A 23,045-nucleotide genomic window follows, 5' to 3' on the forward strand; every position below is an offset into this window, starting at 1 on the left:
GACAGATATTGCTATTTTTCCAGAGAATTTGGAAATGAAAAGTTTATCGAGAAATTACCTGACTTGTAATTATTCTTTTATCTATAGAAAAGGGAAGGAGTACCATGAACACCCATATGCCCTTCCCCTAGACTGACCAACTGTCAGCATTTCACTGTAACACTTGCATGCTCACATTCCATCTGCACAAACACAAACATATCTAAAAGGAAGTTGTTGATCTTATGACACTTCACTCCCAAAACGTCAGTATGTCTTTCCTAAGAACAAGGACCTTCTCATACACAATCACAATCACATCACAACCAAGAGATCTGACACCGACAGGATAAAATCTAATCTATAGTCCTTATTCAAATTCCCCCAATTGTTCTAATAATGTTTTTAATGTTCCCACTGCTCCCAACCCAGGGCCCAATTAAGGAACACAGGTTGCATTAGTTACCTAGATTAGTCTCCTTCAATCTAGAACAGAAATCCCTTGTATGTAGTCACCTTCCTCAGGCTGAGATTTTTGAAGCATCTAGACCACTTTTCTTATAGCATATACCACTTTCTGGATTGTGGGACCTATTTCCTCGTAATTAAAGTCAGGCTAAAAATTTTCAACACGAATTTTCTATAGCACTTTGATGCAATCACTTGGTTACAGTGTTGCTTAGCATATTTCTCTGTCCTCAAAGCGTCTTCTTCCTCTTTCACCTGATGCTTATAGTAAACATCTATGGTCTTTGCCAGAAGATAATGTATCAATAGTTAGTTGCAAAGGGGAGATGTTCCAATTCTATCATTCCTGCTATGTACATCAGTTCCCTCTCCCACTTTGTCTACTAACTCATGGATTCTATCTTCTTAAATTCAATAAAATTTGTAATATCCTAGGGCCACCGTTCTTTTAGATGCTAAAATTATCCCAAATGTGGCCAATGGGAAGCCCTTTGAGCTGTTTTCTGCATCTCTTGGTCCACTCTCTTCAGACTTCTGTTTTGAACACCTGTTAAAAATTCTGTTTTAAGATCACTTGGCCAACAATGAGAAAATGTGCAGACCACAGGTGAGAGATTTTAGTAGCATCAAGTATAATTTAGCCAAAATTACTCAAAGATTCTCCCCTATTTAAATATGAATAGAAGGGAAAAAGATCTCAATATGTCTGGTTCCTCTATTTTTCAGAAATTAAAGTTAAAATAAAGCCAATAAACCAAGAGCCATCTTATGTAACACTTTAACATATAGCAAACTTGAATTGTATAAACTTAAAAATGAATCATGGTAAACTTTAAGTAGAAAAACATAGAATGCATTTGGCTCTTCTTGGATTGTGAAATTTCTGCTCTCAATTTAATCTGGCCATGTTTCATTTCTTATTTCTCCTAATCAACATTTCCCTTTAAAAAACAGATAATCAAAAGAGACAGCACCATCTGCTCCAACCAAAAAAGAAAACGGACTGTGTGCTAAATGCATCAAACTGAAAAATAAACTAAAATGAAACATTAGATTGGGCCACCAAGCAGGGAACATCTAAATGGAGGACACTATCAAAGAGAGATTTTTCTCCAGAATGAATTGTCTGAGGACCAGATAGCCCACAAATCCAAGGTCAATGTGAAAGAAGTCAACAAGGTGAAAGAGTTGTTTTCAAGCAAATTACCCTATACCAAAATCATATTCACTGATCCTGCTGTCTCATTCTGAGTCATTTGTAAAATTAAACTATCTGGAATTTAAATTATTGGTTTTTTATATAAAATAAAGGACTCTTTTGAGCCACACAGTTGATATCTACATTGTGTAAGTGGGCTGCCTTTGTTGTTCAAAACATGAAAGCCAGAGACCTGAATAATGTCTTTTGCATGTACATTTAAAAATGCGGTTAAAAGGTCTGAAAACTAGAATAGTACACTTGTACCCCGAGCCTGCTATATAAATGGCACATCTTACCAGCCATACCAGTCATTCCAGAGTCTGCAGGTGACAAGTCATTCTTAGCTGGTATCCATCTGCTCACTGCTGAGGTATACAACCCTCAGACCACAGTGAGCTCATCAGGCCTGGTGGGGCGGGGGGTGGGGACCCATAAGCAAAACCAGCCACTTGGGTCATGGACCAAGCTGGACAAGAAATAAAAATGTACAAGAAGTAAATATAAAAGATAAGATAGCAACGAAAAAAACAGAACAGATGTCCTTACCCTAAAGTTGGGGTGGGCAGGGCTGGACAGGTACACGCAAAAAAATGAAACTAGATCACCAACTTACACCATACATCAGAATAAATGCGAGATGGATAAAAAATTTAAATATAAGTTGTGACACCATGAAAGCCCTAGAGGAGAACGTAAACAGGAGAATTTTAAACAACCCCACGCAATAATATTTTCACTGAGATGTCCCCTAGAGCAAGGGATATAAAGAATAACAAATGGGACTACACCAAACTATAAAGCTTCTGCACGGCTAAAGAAAACATCAGCAAAATAAAAAGGGAACCAACTGTATGGGAAAATACATTTGCCAATGATACCTCAGACAAGGGTTTGATCTTCAAAATATATAAAGCACTCACAGGACTCCACACCACGAAGACAAACAATCCAATTAAAAAATGGGCACACACTTCTGAACACACACTTCTCCAAAGGGGGCATACTGATGGCCCACAGGCATATAAAAGGATGCTCAGCATCACTAGCCATCAGAGAGATGCAAATTAAAACCACAATAAGATACCACTTCACACCAGTCAGAATGGCCATCATAAACAAATCAACAAACAAGTTCTGGCAAGGTTGTGGAGAAAAGGGAACCCTAGTGCACTGTTGGTGGGAATGCAGACTGGTGCAGCCACTGTGAAAAATAGTATGCAATTTTGTCAAAAAACTAAAAATGTTACTGCCTTTTGACTCAGCAATTCCAATGCTGGATTACACCCTAAGAATCCTGAAACACCAATTCAAAAGAACCTATGTACCCCAATGTTCATAGCAGCACAATTTACAAGAGCCAAGTGCTGGAAACAGCCTAAGTGCTCATCAATAAATGAGTGGATCAAAAAACTATGATACATTTACATAATGCAATACTACACAGCAGAAAGAAAGGAACTCCTATCCTCACAACAGCATGCATAGAACTGGAGAGCATTCTGCTAAGTGGAATAAGCCAGGCGGTGAGGGAGAAATACCATATGATCTCACCTGTAAGTGGAACCTAATCAACAAAACAAATGAATGAGCAAAAAAAGAACTAGAGACATGGAAATAAAGAACACACTGACAGGGCAGGGGTGGGGGAGATAATGGGAGAAAGGGGAGCACGTACAGAGGACCCATGGACAGGGACAATGGTAAGGGGATTGTCTTTGGGAGTGCGAGTTGGACGGGTAGGGGGGAGCAATGGGGAGGAAATGGGGACAACTGTAATTGAACAACAATAAAAATATATCTTTTTATATTAAAAATGATTTAAAATATAGCTCTCAAAATTACATTAAAATGTACAATTTCTCATCTAGCCAAATGACTCTAAAATAATTTCCTGGAGAATATAATGATAAAATTTCTACTATAAAACACCAAAATGTAAAAGGTTAACTTGTGACAGACAAGAGTGACCCAAGAGTGGAAGGACCGTACAGAACACACACAAGTCTACCCCTCCCTCCTTGGTCTGGCTGCCTCTTCTCACCCGCTTCATGCCTCTGCTGAGAGACGGACTCTCCCCTAACATCCTATCCTCCTCTCCACGTGTGAGTATATATCCCACTGCATGTTCCTGTTCAAAATAATAAAGATAAGCTTTATGAGCACAGGAATCACATCTGTTCAGGGTGTCACTGATTCCCTAGTGCCTAGTTCAGTGCCTTACACAGGAACATTTATTGAGTGTATGACTCAATGCGTGTTCAGAGAAACATTACCCACAAATGCATGTACTATCATTTTAGTCTCTAAGTATTTAGAACAAGCACACGATAGATGTCACGGTAAAGAGAGTTGCACAGGAAGGTACCTTGATAGATCACAATTGTATGTTAAAAACACATTCTAACAAAACTGTCTAAAATCTGTAAATCTATATTTCTGCACAGGGAACTAGTATGCACCTATGAAGTAAATTCATAAGAACTCTAAATTTGGTATGGATTAGAAATATTTCTTCTACAGCTAAAACTAACACCTGGCCTGGGAAAAAATCTCAATAATGCCATCACAATTGCTGTGAAGATAAAAATGCAGCTATGCACTTTACTAATTAAGCAATTGAAAGTTCTTGGATCTCACTCTGGACGGTATCCTGGAGAATGCATTATATCTACTAGTGGTAACTTTTTAATCTGCCACACACTAATCTTATTTCAGAAAATCAAATCAGGATGCACAAAGTTGTTTTTAGAGGCTAAAATGTCTTAGGTTTATGTAGCCAAGTTAGTTGTTTTCCAGTTTTCCTGCTCCACAATAGTTTTTTGTGTGCACAAATCGTGCGTCCCTAAAAGAACCATTTGAGATGACTCTATTATGCCACTAATTACTCAGCCTAATAGAAAAGTTTGACCTGCAAAAGTATTTGCAAGTCTCCCTTATTGCAGTCTTAATGCATGCTTCCAACTGCCCTGACTACCCTTTTGCTTTCTGCTTAGGAGTATGTGACCATCTGGTTGCCATTCTTCCCATAATTAACAGCCCTCCAGTTGCAATCCCAGTGAATGAAAAGCTCAGCATTTTCCATTGAGAGATCTCATTCTTTGCATTGCTCTCTCAGGCCCACAAAGCCCTACTTGGCTCCACCGTGGCCTCTGCCTCTGGCTCACCACCTGTAGCAAGCATCTAGCAGAGTTGGACACTTTTGAGCACACTGCCATTTGCTCAAAGTTTAACTTCTACGCAAGTCTACTGACCCTTGAACAAAAGGTTAATTTAGATTGTTTAATCTTGTTGGCAATAAGCAATTTAACTCATCAATTCCTACTAACACCTTCCCAATAAACTCCCTAATACCCCTCCACAACTAACAGTCAAAGAATAAAAATAAAAGGTGTCTCTAAGAGATAGGAACCAGAATGGTATGTACACTACAGTTTCTTCTTATTCCTACAGAGTAAATATGTTATCTTTTCACTTGCAAATTCACCATAAGAAATGAAAACACTGATGAATCTTAAGTTTTAGGTTTTAAAGAAAAAAACCTGATTTTTTCCCTATCAATGTGTCTACTGTAATAAAATTTTATCAAATTATTTCAAATAACCAGAGCAATTCAAAGAAGTATAAACTATAGTATAATAACATACCTTTTAATTTCCATAAGTCTTTGTAATTCATTGTTATTGGCTAAATTGTGTTTCTCTAAACATCCATGTATTGAAGTCCTAACTCCCAGCACCTCAGCATGGGGCTGTCTCTGAGATAACGTCTTTTCAGAGGTAATTAAGTTAAAATAAGGTCATTTGAGTGGACCAAAGGCAACATGACTAATGTACAATCATACCTGGGTACTCGTCAGCTTCAGAACCCATCAAACCCTGTCCTCATCGCATTTTGACTAGAAAAAAATGTTTCCGCACACGGTGATTGCTTGGAACTTGTCTCACTTGCTTCTTAGAACTTGTATGAGTTACGATGCTGCCCCACAAGAGAAAATGCTTCATTGTTCACGGCTCATTGGTTTTGGCCCTCGTCATGAGTTCCAGAATGAATTAATGACACGTACCGAACTACCACTGTATTTTTTAAAAGGCAGAAATCTCAACACAAACACGTAGAGGGAGGTGATGTGAAGACACAGAGACACGGCAGTCATCTACAAGCCAAGGAGCGAGGCCTGGAACAGATCTTTCCTCACAGCCCTCCGAAGGAGCCACTGTGCGAGGCTTTGGTCTTGGACTTCCAGCCTCCAGGTCTGTGAGACTACAGATACTTTTTTAAGCCAATTAGTTTGTGGTGCTTTGTTATGGCAGCCCTAGTAACCTAATACATGTATCATTCACGTGCAAATATATATTTGGTATTATTTTCCCATTTACCTACAAATGGGATCCTACAAAGTAGAGATTTTAAGAATTTGGTCAACATCACATAGGCAAATCTAGAAGAACCCACTCTAAACCCTAGGTCTTCTGATTCTCAGTCTAACTCTATTGTTTCGTAGAGGACTTCTAAAACATCCTCTTATCCTGTCATCTCCTATGTCCCAAGGGAACAGGGGAATGCTGGGGAGGACAATTTTACTTGTGCAAGATAAACAAATCTACCAGCTTGAAGGGAGAGCTAGACCCCTTGGTTCAGTACAAAATAATTGCACTGGAAGTTAAAATGTGTTTATGCTACTGCTTCCACATGAGGTCATATCCAATTACAGAAGGCCAATTTAGAAGTTCAAAAAGAAGCTACTGAAAATCATCTGGAAAGCTGATCCAAAAAAGACCATTTCCTATGATAATTCTACTGACTGTTCTGTGCCAATGCACCAGTAACACAGTATTCACCCTCTTTTCCCTCACCCCACATATATTGATATTTTGAGGCTAGAACACAATTACGTAGTAATTGCTTCCAAAACACATTATAACATTTTTGCAGCTGACTGTGGCTTTAGAGAAGAAGTGCATACTGGCTCCAAAGGAACAGGAACTATGGTGGACCGTAAAACAGCTGTTTGCTGTGTGGCACCACCTGAATCATCTGCGTGTTGTTTTCTTCCATGTCAGCCAGTACAGAGTGTATCCACACTACTCAACTTATTTACGGCTCCAGCTGTTTTTCCACACTTTCAGACACTCAGCATTAGCTGAAAAGAACAGCAGTCAATTTTCTGAAATATTTCAGTTGGCATAAAGAAGTCTAGGTAAGCTAAGATGCCTAGTGGACACTAATTCTGTTCTTAAAGTTAACAACCACTAAGGTATAAATTAGTATCTTTGTATTAGTAAAGCTTCAAATTCGACATTCTGTTACAGCCACAGAGCAAAAGTCTCACAAATGTTTTGATTTGCAGGAGAAACACCAAATTCCCACAAAGAGCGTGGCCCAGGCCTGTGCTTCCAGGGAGGCTGACAGTTGCTCTGTACACACACATGGCCCCGACATTATCCTAATAAGCCAGGACAAACACAGAACACTGGGCAGGAAGGGAGAGTGTCTACAGTTAGGTCGCAGAGCAGCTGCTGGTCTAGGTGACATGTTTGACTGCATGCAGAATGGATGAATAGAAAAAGAGCTGAGGACACGGATTCAAGAAGTTCTCTAAGCAGCAAATAGTTGAGCTGTTAGTTGTAATTATTGTGAGCTACTCTTCGCCATGATGTAACTGCACTACATTGTTAGTATTGTCGTGAACTAGTCTTCATTTCCACATTTGGAGTAAAATATAAAAGTCTTATTCTCTTCTCCCCACCTACTAAGCTTCGTTTAAGTACATTATTAAGTAGTGGTTACTAAAATGCAATTGAGTAAGAAATTGCATGACCAAAATTTTAAATGACGTCAGCCCTGGCTGGTGTAGCTCAGTGCATTGAGCGCAGGCCTGCAAACCACATGATCACGGTTCGATTCCCAGTCAGGGCACATGCCTGGGTTGCAGGCCAATTCCCAGCAGGGGACTCACAACAGGCAACCATACATTGATATTTCTCTCTTTCTCTCCTTCCCTTCCCCTCTAAAGATAAATAAAATCTTCAAAAATTTTTTTACATGATGTCACCTAAGTGAGTGACCACTCATCAGGTATAAGAATTAAAGTATTCCATTTGACCAGGGTTATATTCCAGCAGGATGAAGTGAAATGAACTAGAGAAACAGCAAATGGGCTTTGTGCAGACTCGGGTTTACAGCTACCTAAAGATGGTGAAATTATAAGCATTCCATCTGCTCACCAGCTGTGGTCCCTAATCCCCTTTAATAACTTCAGCCTGCACGACTCCATGAGAATCCAGGCGTCCTCCAAATTTCGCTCTGCATCAGGTGCCAGGACTGATTTTCAGACACCAGTCTCCAGTGAAAGGAGAATAAAGTTGATTTCACTGGCAGGTGCTCATTTTCAGAAGAATGAAAGGAAGTGTGAAGAGAGACTAAGAATGGGGAAGAAAAAAATTAAGAAGGATCCAAAATCATCCCATTGAGGTTTTAGGGTTCTATGCTGTCCAGCAAAGCCCAAATGCTCAAATAAAAATACAAGCCTGAAATGTAAAATTTAAATTTCTCTAAAACTTACAAAAGGCAACATCTAAAAATAATTATGCCCAGTTGTGTCTACAGTGAGGTCATGAATTCTGCAGCAGTCACCCCTTTTCCCCACTGCAAGGCATAGCCTCTGCCTTCTGGTCGCCAAGCAGAGACGAAGTCCTGGCACTGTGAGCGCTCTGTGGTCACAGAGCTCAGCTGCTTCTTCCTTGTGGTCTTACAGCGCTTCCTAGTTAGGCTCCACACAGGTGTCATCATGGCTCAAGTCAAGAACAGAAAAGGTGTTTTACTAGAGAAAACACCCAAATTTTACTCAAGATGCAAGCAAGACTCATGGGACTATGTTTTATCACTTTACACGCTGAAATGCCTTTTCCGCCCGCACCCTTACAGAGTTACTGCAGAGTGGAAGAGGAGGAATGACTCCTTTACGGGTTCCAAGCTTGGTGACAAGCTGGCTTCTATGCAAACACAGGCTTGTCATATCTCTTGTATGACATGTCTATGATACCTTTAGTTCACACTGCGGAAATCTTTTGAGAAAAAGCTGGAATTACAGGTCTCTGCTTAAACCCAGCAGTGATCCGGACCCAGGTGACAATGTCGTGAAGGCTAGGCGTTGCCTCCTATTCACGTGTCTTCCACCAGAGCAGGCTTATCTCCTGGGCTACAGGTCAGAGGCTTCCTTCCCTAGAATGCTGTTATGAGAGGGCTCTCTGAAGCAGGGTGGAGTCCGCCCTGGTTTCACAATGTCAATGTATTACCTGGTCGAGAAGGCTTTCATATGCGTATGGAGTCTCCAGTAATACTTTTCAAAGTAGAACCTGTTGTTCTGTGTCTCATTTTATTAACATTTGGAAGATGATGAATCCCATTTTTATTTCTGGCAGAGACTTGAGGTTTCCTTAAGAGCTCCTTCCTAAGAGACCAGTGGAGGTGGCCCTGGGTGGAAGAGCCAAGCGGGAACCAGTGAGCAAACAGCCCCCAGCACCAGTACAAAGTGGCCAGAAAGGTTCCACAGCATGTCCCTACAATCGGAAAAGTGTACTTTCATCCTCTTTCAACATAACAAGAACATATAAAACCATTCTGATTGCCAAAGATGCTGAGGAATACAAAAGTTATACCATTTTTTAAACATAATTTAATAAAAGTGCTAAGAGAATCAAACTACTAAGAGCTGTTGTCCAAAAAACATCCCCGCACTATGGGAGAAATATTCAATAGTTTCAAACAAGAGGTTGAATCAGTTTCCGTATTAAAACTGTGTTTTAATATTCCAAAATGTTTTCACTGACATGCAGTGACGAGTGCCGGAGTGAGGTTTTAACTCTTATGAATCACAGGAAGCAGTGCAAACTGGACAGGGAACACAGAAAGTGCACGTTCCACGGAAGGGTACGAGCTAATGGTAGCAGAAAATCCTGGATTGCCAAAAGTGCTTCTGCACCCACCGAAAGAGGCTAATTCTCCCGAACAAAAATGGGGAAGAGGGACCGCAAGAGGGACAGTTTATTACTTTCATTTGGCAGAAAGAAAATATAAGACTTCATTTATAGGGAAAGAGCGTCACTTGTGGGGATGAAATAGGCTTAGCATAAAATTCTTACCTGCCTGTTCAGTTTCTCCAAAAAGCATTTTGCACTACATGCCATGTGATTCTGGCACACGCAAACCGCATAATGAACTATCTGGTAACTCTTTCCAGTAATTGGAATTTTGTATTTTAAGCCAAGCCTTGTAAAATGAAAAAATTTTAATTAAAAAAAATTCAGCATTTCTTATCTATAAAAGATGTTTGGAAGTCCCTTTGAATGAGCTCTGCACTTGAACTTTGATGTCAATCTGTTTCCTGTACATTCAAGGGGTGAACTCTGGTGGGAGAATATAGATAATACAGACATACATGAAACAAACATTATGAGGTCAGCAAGGGGTGGGTGCCGTGATGAATATTTTTCAAGGATAATGTAATGGAATAGTCAGGGAAGGCCTTTCTGACTCTGAAGCACTGGGGCTGCTCCAGGAAGGATGAGCAGCAAGAGAGCTTGCAGGGCTCAGGAACAGCAAGAGCGAAGGCCCTGGGACAGGCAGGGCCCAGCAGGTTACCGTACTGGAAAGAAAGCCTCGTGTCTACAGCCCAGGGAGCAGAAGCAGGGCTGGAAGGAGCTGAGGCAGCAAAGCAGTCAGCTGATGCAGAACGCTGAAAGAAGCATAAAGAGTCTGAACTTTATGCTACATTCAGAAAGAAAACACAGGGGTTTTAGTAAGATCCTCTGGCTACTGTGTGAAAAATGAATAGTAAGGAAACCAAAGTTAAAGCAGAGAGACCGACTCAGTGAATAAAATCTCTATGCAGGTGTACATTCACACACAGAGATTTAAAAATCAACAAGTGTTGATTTGGAAAATCAACAAGGAAAAGCTTTGGACCTTCTCAATTTTGCTGTAAACCTAAAACCGCTCTAAAAAATTTAAGACTTTAAAAAATAAGCACTAGAATAATGTTGGAAATTTAAGGGGAAAGCCATGTTTAATGAAATGTATTTTAGATACACAGAAACCTACCACTTGTTTTGCAATAATCAATGTGATTTTCTAGACCCATAGAAAAGCAAGGGTTTGCAGCATACTTGCTCTACAATCTAAAGAATCCAAAACAGGAAGAAAGCTTTAAATCATGATATGCATGCTTCATCGTAGTCTGAAGTCATCCTTGTTTTGAATGCTGCTGATTAGAGATATACTGTAGCATACCCTGTAACATTATTCTAGACAGCAAGTAATACCAAAAGCAGTAAGTCATATTCTCTACGTTTAAGATTTCAACATATTTCCATGAATGTGGTGGCTCACAAAAAAGGCCAAATTCTACTAAGTGGAAAACGTATTTCAGTCTCCAGAGCTGTCCTCAAATAGTAAAACAATTTACCAGACATACTTAAATGGTTTTTCCCAAACTCCTTTATTTTGCTCATTTAAATTGATTCCAAAGGAACTGGCAGGGCACAGTATATGCTGTAAGTGATTGATACTCTAATGGAAAAAACATGTAAGAAGCTAAACCTAAAGGCTTATAACTATGCACAAAGTTAAAGGACCTAAATAGACAGATTTCATGTCTTAAATTCACTGAAAGTAAGATTGGAGAAACTATTCTAGAGAGGAGACATGGCATCGTTCCCTTGGGTTCTCTTCCCTCTTAGTAGGTCCCAGCAATACCACTAACCTAGCACATCTGATACAGCTGGAACCTGGCTACAGGGAAGACTCATGGTACTGGACCGGAACTTCACCCTCCATTTCTTGATTTCCCACTTACTTCCATGGCACCTGTACCTGCTGCCTTCTGACACGTGTAATCTTGTATGACCTTGGTTCATACTATAAAATCCAGCTGCATCCTCATGTTGGTCAAAACTTTTTTCCTATCATATTCTTGTTTCTTCACGTACCCCAACTTTATTACTCTCAACCTCTTATTTTAGGACTCCTATAACAGCAGTCCAAGGAAACTTTTGAAGCCCGCAACACATACAGTTTTGATTACTTTGTTCATCCAAGCAATGATTTGCTGAATTTTAAACTATAAAGTTATATATGCTTGACTTTGATATCTATATTTACACACACACACACACACACACACAATTCCCTACCAATTTCATAAACTCACAGAATTCTGGAAAAGGACAGAATCTTAAATGATTTATAATATGGGTTGGCCAAAAAGTCCATTTAGTTTTTTTCATGAAATAAAAGACACATTTTTCATTTTTACCAATAACTTTACTGATTTGGGCATTTTGAGTATGTCGGTTCTTTCCCACTATTGGCTTCTAGTGGGTAGAGGCCAGGGGTGCTGCTAAACATCTTCCAATGCATGGGACTGTCCCACAGCAAAGAATTATTTGGCCAAAATGTCAACAATACCAAGAAACTCCACAAACCATTCTTGACACATTCAATCAGTCACAGTACCTTCTCCATACACGGCACAAATTTTTGTGCTGTGTTTCACCGGTGTTTTCGCCTTCCTTGAAATAATAAAGCATAACATGCCAAAAATGTTGCATATATTCTTCCATCTTCCATATTAAAAGAATTCACCAGTTTTGATAAGTTATTTTTAAAATGTGCACTGATATGACAGGTGTCACAATACAACCTAAAAAAACTGATTTGAATGAAGGTAAAGATAACTAAGCACTGCTAGAGCCATCGTATGGGAAAAAAAAAAACCTAAATGAACTTTTTGGCCAACCCAATACTATCACATATGTAGTTAAAATCTTCTGTCTTTCTATTTTAGGCAAAACACCCACACAAGGGTAAAAAATGAAATCTTTAAGACACAACTTCATTACACCAGGCAATAATTATTAAAAACATAGCAAGGCAAATAATAGGGCTTTAGAATTTCTCACCTTCGTGATACCTTGGGGTCCATTTCCAAAATTAAACCGATTATTACACCCTGCCTAGATAATAGCTGTCAAGGAAAGGATGTATGTACTCAGTCAGTAGCATTGGCCATCCAGGCAATGGCTAACAAGCATCAGTTTTCTTATGGAATTTTCTTGGAGTAACTCTGTAACAGCTATTAACTATTATGGAATCATTATATTCATTAAGATTTTCAAAGCTGGGATGGGCTGGGATGGGAGTAAAAGAAAACTGCACTTGAACAACAATTAAAATAAAATTTTAAAAAAGATTTTGAAAGCTCTGTGAGTTTTATCTCATGCTAGGGAAAAACTATGTTAGTTCCCTCTTTGAAGACAATATATGTACCAAATTAAGAGAGGTTCCTTTCACTTCTTTTTGGGAAATGCCATTAACTCCACTATTCATATCTTTAAAGGAATATATAGATCCTGTCATTTAGCTCCCATGAAATATGTCCTAAAAATACATATCCACCATGGAACATGTATATATACACATACAAGTCTACAAGTTAGCTCACTCCTATTTCCACACCTAAAGTGATCAATTGTTACAGGATTCAATCAACTCGCCTCAATTAGCTTAATTTACTGTGAAGAGATTTCCCTGATGCATCTGCTACCATCAAGAGAGGAGGTGGCTCTGCTCAATGATTCCTGACCTGCGTGACTACTACAGACAGTACTCGGTGCTGCTCTTGTATGTCTATATTGACAGTAACTCACAGAAAAGCCTGTGGTGGGTGCTAAGCAGAGTCAGGTGATACATCAATCAGACCTAAACACTGTGGAGGACAGTGGGCTGGCTCTGGCCAGGTTTCTAGCTGGGGGACACTAGAAGTAGTCTGCAGTAGGCTGAAAATGGCCCCCAATCCCTGGAATCTCTGAGGTTTATCCAACATGGCAAAGTGCTGGGATTAAGAATGCTGAGATGGGAAAATTATCCAGGATTATCTGAGTGGGTCTTACATGAAATCATACATATGCTCAAATTATAGATTCGACATATATGGAGGAATAAGCTATGTGAAGATGGAGCAGAGAGAGATTTGCAGATGCTGGTTTTGAAAATGAGATTAATGCAGCCACAAGCAAAGGCTGGCAAAGAAGAACAGATTCTTTCCTAGAGCTTCTCGGGGGGGTGGGGGGGGGAGCCTGACTGTACCAACACCTTGACTTCAGCCCGGAGACACTGATTTTGGACTTTTGACCTCCAAAACTGTATTCTCCAGATTCTCTCCACAACTATTTAAACAACTTTCTGTTATTTAAATCACTGACTTTGTGGTAATTTGTTAGCTGGAAACTAACATGCAGCCTGTCAAAGGTGTGCTCCACTGTGCAGTCATTCCAGTGTGAACAGAGAGAGTAAAGAAAATCAAGCTAAATCAAATGAACTGAGTTCCTCATATGTGCCAGGACTGTGTTAGAATTTATCATAAACTTTTCTAATCCACTCTCCTAGTAATACAGAACTGTCATTTGCTGTTGAATTTTTGGGGTCTGACAGTGACTAGGTCACTACACTCTATTATCCCAAATTTAGCACCGGGATAATAAAGATTGAGATTACGGACATTTACCCCTGCTCAAAGCAGTTTCCTAGTCTCAGAAGTTACGGCCAATCTTTTTCTTTTGATGTCCTGTTCTCCCCAGCTTGTGCATTAAAATGGTTCGAAGATGCTGAGGGAACATCTGCTCAAAACACTATAGGAGAATGACGGATAATATACTTTCCAATAAGCCAGACGGGAGCTTGTTCTTTTGGTGGCCGACAATATGTACAGTGTCCATAAATCTAGGTCTGAAAAAATCTCCTGGAGACTTATGAAATTGGATAAAACTGAAAAATGACACACAAGTTTCCACAAAATATCCAATTCTCAAATGCCTCAAATTTCTCTTGAAAAAAAAAAAAAGTAATTTTCCAGGAAGAAAACCCGCCAACTAAAGTATAATTAACATAATTGTCACCTATGACTACCACTTGTCTAGGAATGGCTTATTTTCCATTTTGGTGTCTCTTCACCAGCATTAATCAATATGACTCTGGCCACCATTTCCAGTAAACATCTTGGGCACTGCAAGTTTATTCCATTTTATTTCATGGTAACTTTGCAAAATCCAGTATATCCTCCCTTCAACACACAACTAACTGACCCTCTGCTCCCCCAAAATATCACTTTCGATACGCTGCCTACAGTGGATGAATCATCCGCATTCCTTGCTGTTCAGTTTTCTCTTACCGTTTCCTGACACTGAAAGAGAGGAAAAATTTAACTCTGCCAATAGCAAATGAATGAATGAATGAACAAATAAAAAGTTCTGGATTTTAAAAGTCCATTTGTAGTACTACCAATGATAAATATGGCAGGTGATGGACTCCAAGTCATACAGGATGGGGAAGAAAAAGAGAAATCACAGAATTTTAAAAAGCAAGGGACAAATAAAAGTATACAATAGGGGAAGGAGGAGAATAAGTGAGAATCTATAAAACATCCCACAGACTTTCAAGCTGAGAAAACTGAAGTCCTGAAAGCTGAAGTACAGAGGCCAATGTACAAAAGATTGTTACTTCATTTCACGTTTTGACTGTGGGTACCAGCACGGCCACAGAACGGTAACCAACTGGCCCTGAAATTACTTAAAAGAAATGATGGAGAAAACAGGGGTGTATGCACTGCAGAATCAGGCAAATCAGAAGGAAATCTTATAATGTATATATCTGTACTTCCTAAAAGATACACTTTCCTTCATAAAATACTAATGAAGTAGGGACTTATCAAGCTTAATAAAGACAGTTCTGGCCCTGGCTGGTGTAGCTCAGCAGATTGAGCGCGGGCCTGCGAACCACATGATCGTGGTTTGATTCCCAGTCAGGGCACATGCCTGGGTTGCAGGCCAGTTCCCAGCGGGGGACTCACGAGAGGCAACCATACACTGATGTTTCTCTCCTTCTCTCCTTCCCTTCCCCTCTAAAGATAAATAAATAAAATCTTTAAAAAAAAAAAGACAGTTCTGCCCTCATGAACGACAGTCTGGGTGGTGCCAAGTCCACTAAACCCAGAGAGTCAAATCTACGGATAATAATAGTTTATAAACAGGGAAACCTTAAACAACGTCAAAATATAGTTTCAAATTAAAAACTGCCTAAAACTGAATTCGAGCCATCCTTTTGCAGATGACAGGGTGAGCAGTAAATAATATTAATGGCATCAGTGTGTTTAAAAATGTAAAAAAAAAAACCCAAAACCCTCAGAGCTAAAGAGTTATGGCACTGATAACCATTTTTCACTTGGGTAACACATGATTTTTAAGCACTTTTCAAGAGATGCCGGTATCTTATTGAGTTCCTTGAACCCTCGAAGCCACATTCCACATACAGATAAATCTTCCTGAAAGACTAAATATTATTTTTTAATGTGCTTGGCAAAATACTGAAATAGTTTTGAGGAACTAAGTGAACTTAAAATACGGCAGTCTCTTCACTGCTCTTCATTTTAAGGATCTCACTGTTCCATATAATCCTTTTCAGTCTTTTCAAATACTAGCAAAAAAGAGGCCAATGTAAGTTTGCCGTGTGAGTTAAGAGTAACAGTAATAAATTCATTTATAAAATTAAAAAAATGATTGGTGGGCCTAGTTTTTTCTCTTACTCCCTCATTTGCTTCAATGAGATACTTCTTTTTTTTTTTTTTAGATTTTATTTATTTATTTATTTTTTAGAGGGGAAGGAGAGAGGGAGAGAAACATCAATGTATGGTTGCCTTTTGTGCATCCCCTGCTGGTAGTTGGCCTGCAAGGAACCGGTTTGCAACCCAGGCATGTGCCCTGACTGGGAATCGAACCACGATCATCTGGTTCACAGGCCCGCGCTCAATCCACTGAGCTACACCAGCCAGGGCTACAATGAGATAGTTCTAATAAGAAAACAAAGCAAGGCTCAGGCATATAATAAGTGCGATCGATACTCCTTTTTATTACAGATAAAAGCCAAGTGAAAGTGAACTTCCTCCCTTCTCTTCAGAATGAACTGACTGCATTTTACAGTGGCCTTGGTTTGAGAGAGGACTGATAACCATGGCATCTTCAGTAAAAGCAGGCTGCTTTTAACACAGATACACTGACCCAAGGGTAAAGGGGAACCCTTTTCTTGCTCTTAATTTCCTTTAACTAAAAAATGAAGGAAAATTTCTAAATTTCCAGCTTTTAACTATTATCAAAACTCTAAAACATCTCTTTAACAATACTGATTGCTATTTGAAAACCCAATACTTGTTCAATATCATATGCTGCTACCTCCTTGCAAAGTTCTTCATACGACTGCGTTTTTAATTCGCTTATCAGATCAATGTACACTGCAGTGCTGGGAAAGCCCAAATGAGAAGAGTAAGGAGTCCACTTATAGGGAGATTCACTTCAAGTGGAGCAATCAATAAAAAAGCTCACCACCAACAACGGGGCACCCCTCTCCCCTGGAAAATGTTAACCAAGTGGGAAGGAAGGAATATATAAAAATGGAACATAAAATCTATCTTATTTTCTGCCTCTGCTTTTTCCCAAATTACCTTTATTCCGCAGCCCATCTTATCTTCCCTGCCCACTGTGTTTGCTCCTTCCATTTCACTTGTTTTCCAGTGTCGCCACTTACTTTGATTTCCGGGCCCGCTCCCCAGAGCCCCTTCTCATTTCTCCCCCACCTCCTGACCTTTCAGCCTTCCTGAACCCGGGGAGGGTGAATCATCCCGTCACTGTCACCTAGCCTTTCTGGGCCCTTTCTGAGCACAGCCTCTATAGGGAAAGCCCCCATTCTTCTGGTGTAGTTGTGAAGTAGTTAGGACCTCATATTTTCAAAAAATTCAACACCAGAGGAAAAAGAAGAAATTTTGTAGTCAACTACAAGGACATTTATACCCTTTACTTTGTCTGCAAAGAGTAAATCACAAGCAATGAGCTAGTATCACTACTGTTTCCCAGGGACCTTTCCCATTTCCCATTTGATGTTCTCTGCTCAATTCTTAATACAATTTTAAGGTCTTATTGAAGCATCAAAAACTGGAACAGGGTAATATGGTCTGCTACACTGTGGTGTATTTGCTTGGGCAAATTAAATTTAAATTAAAGCCATGACTAGTCATGGCAGAAAGGATGATTTGTGATTAGCACATTTGCAAAACTGGCTGTTATTGTCATGTTACAATCTATTGACCCTATAAAACCAAAGATTCAATAGCCTGCTTCCACATACAGTAGTTAAATGTAAGGATTCTAAAGCACCATTCTATAGGAGACACAGTGACAAATCAATGTTGATATAACAGCTGGAAAGTAGCCAAAGTTCCATCACAAATGCTGAGACTAGTTGGGATAGACTATTCATAGAAATGGTTTCTGACTCTGCCCACTGGTAGCCAGCTGCTGCCATGCCACCCTGCCCTTCCCACCCCAGCGCCACCCCCACCCCCCCCACATCCTCCCCTGGTATTCGCGCCTCTGTGTAGAGGCCTTCCACTATGTAACAACAGACATGAGACTAATGGAATATGACTAACAGAATATGGAAATGATGGTGTATGATTTATGAAGTATAAGAAAAAATGTTAAACTTTGAAATTTAGTAGGTTTCCAATTAGCTTATCCACCTGGATTAACTAACTGTCCCTACAGCAAGAAATGTGAGTGTCAGCAAAGTAAGTATCAGAAAATTGTCATCCCCCAAATCATCTCCACGCAGCCAACCCTCCCCCTTTTCTCCCGACACTGCTAATATCTAGCAGAGTAATTTAAAGCAGTCAATGTGTCAAGCAGGTTCAAACAGAATCAAGCTGGACTGTCATGCTCCTCTCCTCAGGCTCACAAGAGGATCCAGCCCAGAGGTGAGGCAGAGTAAAGATGAGGAAAGAAAGCTAAATTTTATTCTTGCCCAGAATTCATCATATTGTTTGTGGGTAGCCAAAGGCAAGATAATTGTGGGAGGTCTGGATGCCTCTGGTAATCCCTTCATATCTCAAGTCCTTGGCACTGAAGGTTACTCAGCACTGACCCAGACTGAAGGGTGCCCTGCCTCTTGGCACTCTGAGGGGTGTGCTCCTGGCTGCATGTTCTGCTAACGTGATCCACGGGAGGCAGTTCTCACAAGCAGAAAAAAGTTACCGTCTTTCTCCACCCATACTCTTCTAAACATTTTTAAAGTATGTTGTAAGAGTGTGAAACTGTAGTAAGAGCTCGTGACAGCCCTGTGAAGCACAAGCTGTTAATTACCTCCATTTTATGCATACAGGAAGAAACTGCAGCTTTGGGAGATTAATTATCTTCTCCAAAGGAACATGGCTCACAACTGACAGATCTGGAACCAAATACCAGGTTCCTACTTGTAAGTTTTTTGGCTTCTAAGCATGGCACCTTTCTTGTGATGACCTCTGATCCAGTTAAATTCAGAATTCAACTTAGTTAAATGAGAGAATGACATACAAAAGTTTCAATTCAATAAAATTGAAGGTTATATACATACCAGAAACAAGCCACGTCATCCCTTACATCTGCTGTTTAAGGGTTTTTTCTCTGATCACATGTATTTACCAACACAGGCTCTGATGTCATCTAAATGCCTCTGTGATCAGTTCCCAAGCAAAAGGGCAAAGAAAATAATATGGCTTCACAGAGTTAAGCACTACATGTGGTAGAAACTGATCAAAATTCTGCCCTCAATCTTCTGGTGAACATTCACTTCAGAAAGAAACTCAAATAATGTTTTTGCATGCTGTTTGTCATTTTATATGTAGGCAAAAAATGTGAAGCTTCAAATATGACTTAATGAGTTAAAACTTCTTAAATTGACATGACAAAAATGTCTCATCTTGCCTGTTGGAAAAATCATGTACTTAATACCTTTAAAACATTCCAGACTGCAACATAAAGACAGGGGAAAGTGCAAAAAGAAAGGATAAGTGATATAACTTGCTAATACAATCACACACCCTGCCCATTAGTGATGATTTGGATCACGAGTTTCTCTTTGTTGAGCCACGGACTTGCCTGTGTACCAGTAAAGTCAACACCGCTCATGGGAGAAAAAAAAAACACGGCATTCTGGAGCCTTAGAGAAAAAGAGTTATTCATACTTTGACTTCTGCAGTTCTGGCCCTCAGAGGGGAACGCCCAGGTCAGAAGGCACCTGTCAATCAGCAGCACACTCCTGAAAAGAGCCTTGGTCCCCAGGCCTGTCTCCTCTCCCATCTCATAGGTAAGCAGCTGCTACAAAGCCTGAAGTCACTCGGAGGCCTCCACGACTGGGGATGGGCAGACCTGGCAGCTCACATTTAAAATGAAAATGAGTGTGTGAACTGCCCAGTTTCTTGCCAAAAAAGAATGTCTCTTGCATTTTGATCCAGGGGTCCACATTATCCTTTAAAAAATAAGTTATTTAGGCTTGTTTGAACTATTTTCACTTTTCAGACTGTACTTGGCAGAAAGATGGATACATTCCACTGACCTGAGCTCACTCATGATTTTTTTCATGATTTCTTGATATCGTTGCCATGCTTAGGACGTGTCCGCAGCTGCAGACAGGTGAAAACACACAGGATTTATCATCACCAAAGGCTTGAGAGAGAAGCAATAATAAAAACTCCATCTAGAAACGGTGTGCTTTCAAACACAGTGAGGAGAGCACACACTGTATCTGAGGAGCCAGGAGAACGAAAGAACCCTACCCCCTCCACAACCCAACTCTCTTCCAAAACACCCTGTCTGAGCATGCAGAGGGGGATGTATGCTCACAGGGTAGAAAAGGGTGTGAGTGAAAGAAGAGATCAGCCCCTCATGTGGTGTAAAAGCCCCACTAAATATCCTATTTTAAGCAGAAAGCACCAGTGTTCTCTCTTGCAGGAAGCCAAGACTAAAAGAGATTCCAAAAGAAAACCGCCTGGATCCCAACATCCCGGACCTTATTAACAGGAGGTCTGAACTTTCAAACAAAGGAAATACTGCCAGGGCCGCACAGGTGGATGCAGGCACCCCAGCCTGGAGCGCACGCTGTCCGGCAAGGGCAGCCCCCAAGGACCAGCAACTGTCCACAGTCTCAGACCCACTACGGTAACTCTCACCTGCAGAATGAATGAACTTTTCACACCCATTTTCGGTAAACAGACACTGGGGTCAGATTCTGACCCCAGTTTTTTGAGCAGTGATAGCAAAATATAGGAAGAGAGAAACAATGTCAGAGAGGACCTTCTCAGAAGGAATTAGAATACAGACCCCTGACAATAGGAACTACAGCTCGAGTCCAAAGGCAATTCGTGATCTCTGAAGGAAGACAGCACAAGAATAATGCTTTTGTCACCGGCTTCCAGTGTTACAATCAGAAACTATGACTCTATGTGGTGGAATTTCATCTGAAGTGTAACTGAATCTCTGGATTCTCAATAATTCAAAAAGTCAAAGGCCAGAAGTATGCTATACCCTCATTTCTTCCATATTTGGAATTCTTACTGTTTTGTCCCGATTCTTCCCACGTGGCAGTGTGGGTTCCAGAGGTCTTCATGTGAGCCCCTACCTACCTGTCAGCAACACAAAAGGGCCCTCCCACCACCAGTGGGTCCTCACCAGACATTCGATTTTCACTCTGAATTCACAGACTCTTTTCAAGCAGATAACCTTACTGTCCTTTCTGAGGAAATACACCAAAGGGACTAAACTCGGCTGGAAATTGGGGAGTTTCAGTCACAATCTGTGTACTACTGGGTAACTTCCTTAATATCACACACTTTGGTTTTTACCAAGGATAAAATGGAAGGCATAAAACTTTCCTCTCAATAAAGAGCAAGAAAAACCTGTTAAGCCTCTGTGACGAACAGCAATTGGATAATTCTAACTGGGTCTTGGCCAGAGGACAGGATCAAGGCCCAGGTCTAGCAAAACGATCTGCACACAAGGACATCTTCTATTCCTGTCCCTCAGCGACTGCGGACTCAGTACCCAGAGACCGTCCCCCAATCACATGATGGACAAAGAAAGAGAAACACTCTTGAACTATTTTTCCCTAATAACCTGCATTATTATGCCCTGGGGAGACAGGCAGGCTTCACAGAGGAGGTGGCATCTGAGCTGGTTCTTGAAGGAGGGGCCAAGAAGAGAAAATGAGGCAAATCGTCATGAAATGGGAGAAAACTTTGGATGGGGTAGCGGGGTTGGACATACTTTAGGAGGCTGGCAGGTGCCACAGCAAGCAATTCAGACTTGATTCCCTGGACAATAGCGACCACCACGGGGGTTCCTTAAGGAGGAGAACGGCATGTCTGGATCTCATGTAGCTGCAGCTACACTTAATACAGAGAATGGAATGGAGAGGAAAACATAATCACACATCTTAAAATGAGCAGTAGGCCCTGGAAGGCCTACTAAGGATCACATTGAGCAAAGGGAATCATAACTGGAGCCCGTAAGTGTGCGAGTAGACACCCAAAGACAGGGTGCCACAAAGAAGGGTGCCCCTACAGGGGCCCCAGAGTGCTCCCTCCCTCCGAGCCGCTGGTATCCCCTAATGAGGTGTAGGATAGGTGAATCCGGAGCCTGGCTGAAGGTGCCAGATTTCTGCCCCAGTAGCAGCCCCTCTCAGACAGCCTGAACGTGACTTTCAGAAGGAGTGGTCAGAGTTTAGCTTTCAAATTGTAAGATGGGTTTAAGCAGAAGGAAGCCACGTCTGGTTACCAGGGAAGAAGGGCAGGGGAAGGACATGAAGGGCAGAGGGGAGGCCATCAGACAGGAGGCTAGAGAGATATCTGTTTTGAGAAGGGGATCACTTGGATAAGGGTTGATCCTAAGATTACAGGAGGAAGACAATAAGAATGTTCAAGTAGCCCTGGCTGGTATAGCTCAGTGGATTGAGCGCAGGCCTGGTCCCCAGGTTGGGTCACACAAGAGGCAACCATGCATTGATGTTTCTCTCCCTCTCTTTCTCCTTCCCTTCCCCTCTCTAAGAATAAATAAACAAAATCTTAAAAAAAAGAATGCTCAAGTGATAAGGGTAACTGTTATACTGAGGTGTTGTAAGAACTAAGCTAGGCTATATTTAATACCCATTTTGCAGATGAAGGTAGAGAGATGCAGGGAATACTAAAAGCAAATAGTAAGTAACAAAGCCTGAGTGTGATACCAAAGCCCCAACTGTTCTCTATAGGGAAACCCACATCACACCATTAACTGCAGGTAGTTAGTGCAAGAAAACAGGCACCCTCCACCTCTCTGGGGACACTGTGGGAGTCTGTCCTGCCTAGGCAGTTTTCCTGGAGGCGATCGTAAACGAAGGGAGGAGCTGACTGCAAAGTTCTATCCTTGAGCAATGAAGCAATTTGTTCCAGAAGAGGAAATGGTACAATAACTACATGTTCAAGTAAATAGAAGGCCTGTTTGGGAAAACA

General features: G+C 40.7%; 1 protein-coding gene and 1 long non-coding RNA gene across 9 annotated transcripts in view; both read right to left on the bottom strand.

Annotated features, from left to right (window-relative positions):
• The window catches only part of FNDC3B (fibronectin type III domain containing 3B), a 320,028-nt gene that overhangs the window by 106,339 nt on the left and 190,644 nt on the right, over positions 1-23,045 (bottom strand). The window lies entirely within an intron of this gene.
• On the bottom strand, positions 1,131-22,517 carry LOC118987395 (uncharacterized). Its single transcript, XR_005066557.1, has 3 exons — positions 19,711-22,517; positions 11,334-11,337; positions 1,131-1,143 (listed from the first exon to the last, which is right to left on the bottom strand). It is a non-coding gene; the product is annotated as an uncharacterized LOC118987395 (long non-coding RNA).

The sequence above is a fragment of the Sturnira hondurensis genome, unplaced genomic scaffold, assembly GCF_014824575.4.
Source record: "Sturnira hondurensis isolate 20B ecotype Veracruz unplaced genomic scaffold, ASM1482457v3 Scaffold0005279, whole genome shotgun sequence".
Lineage (NCBI taxonomy): Eukaryota > Metazoa > Chordata > Mammalia > Chiroptera > Phyllostomidae > Sturnira > Sturnira hondurensis.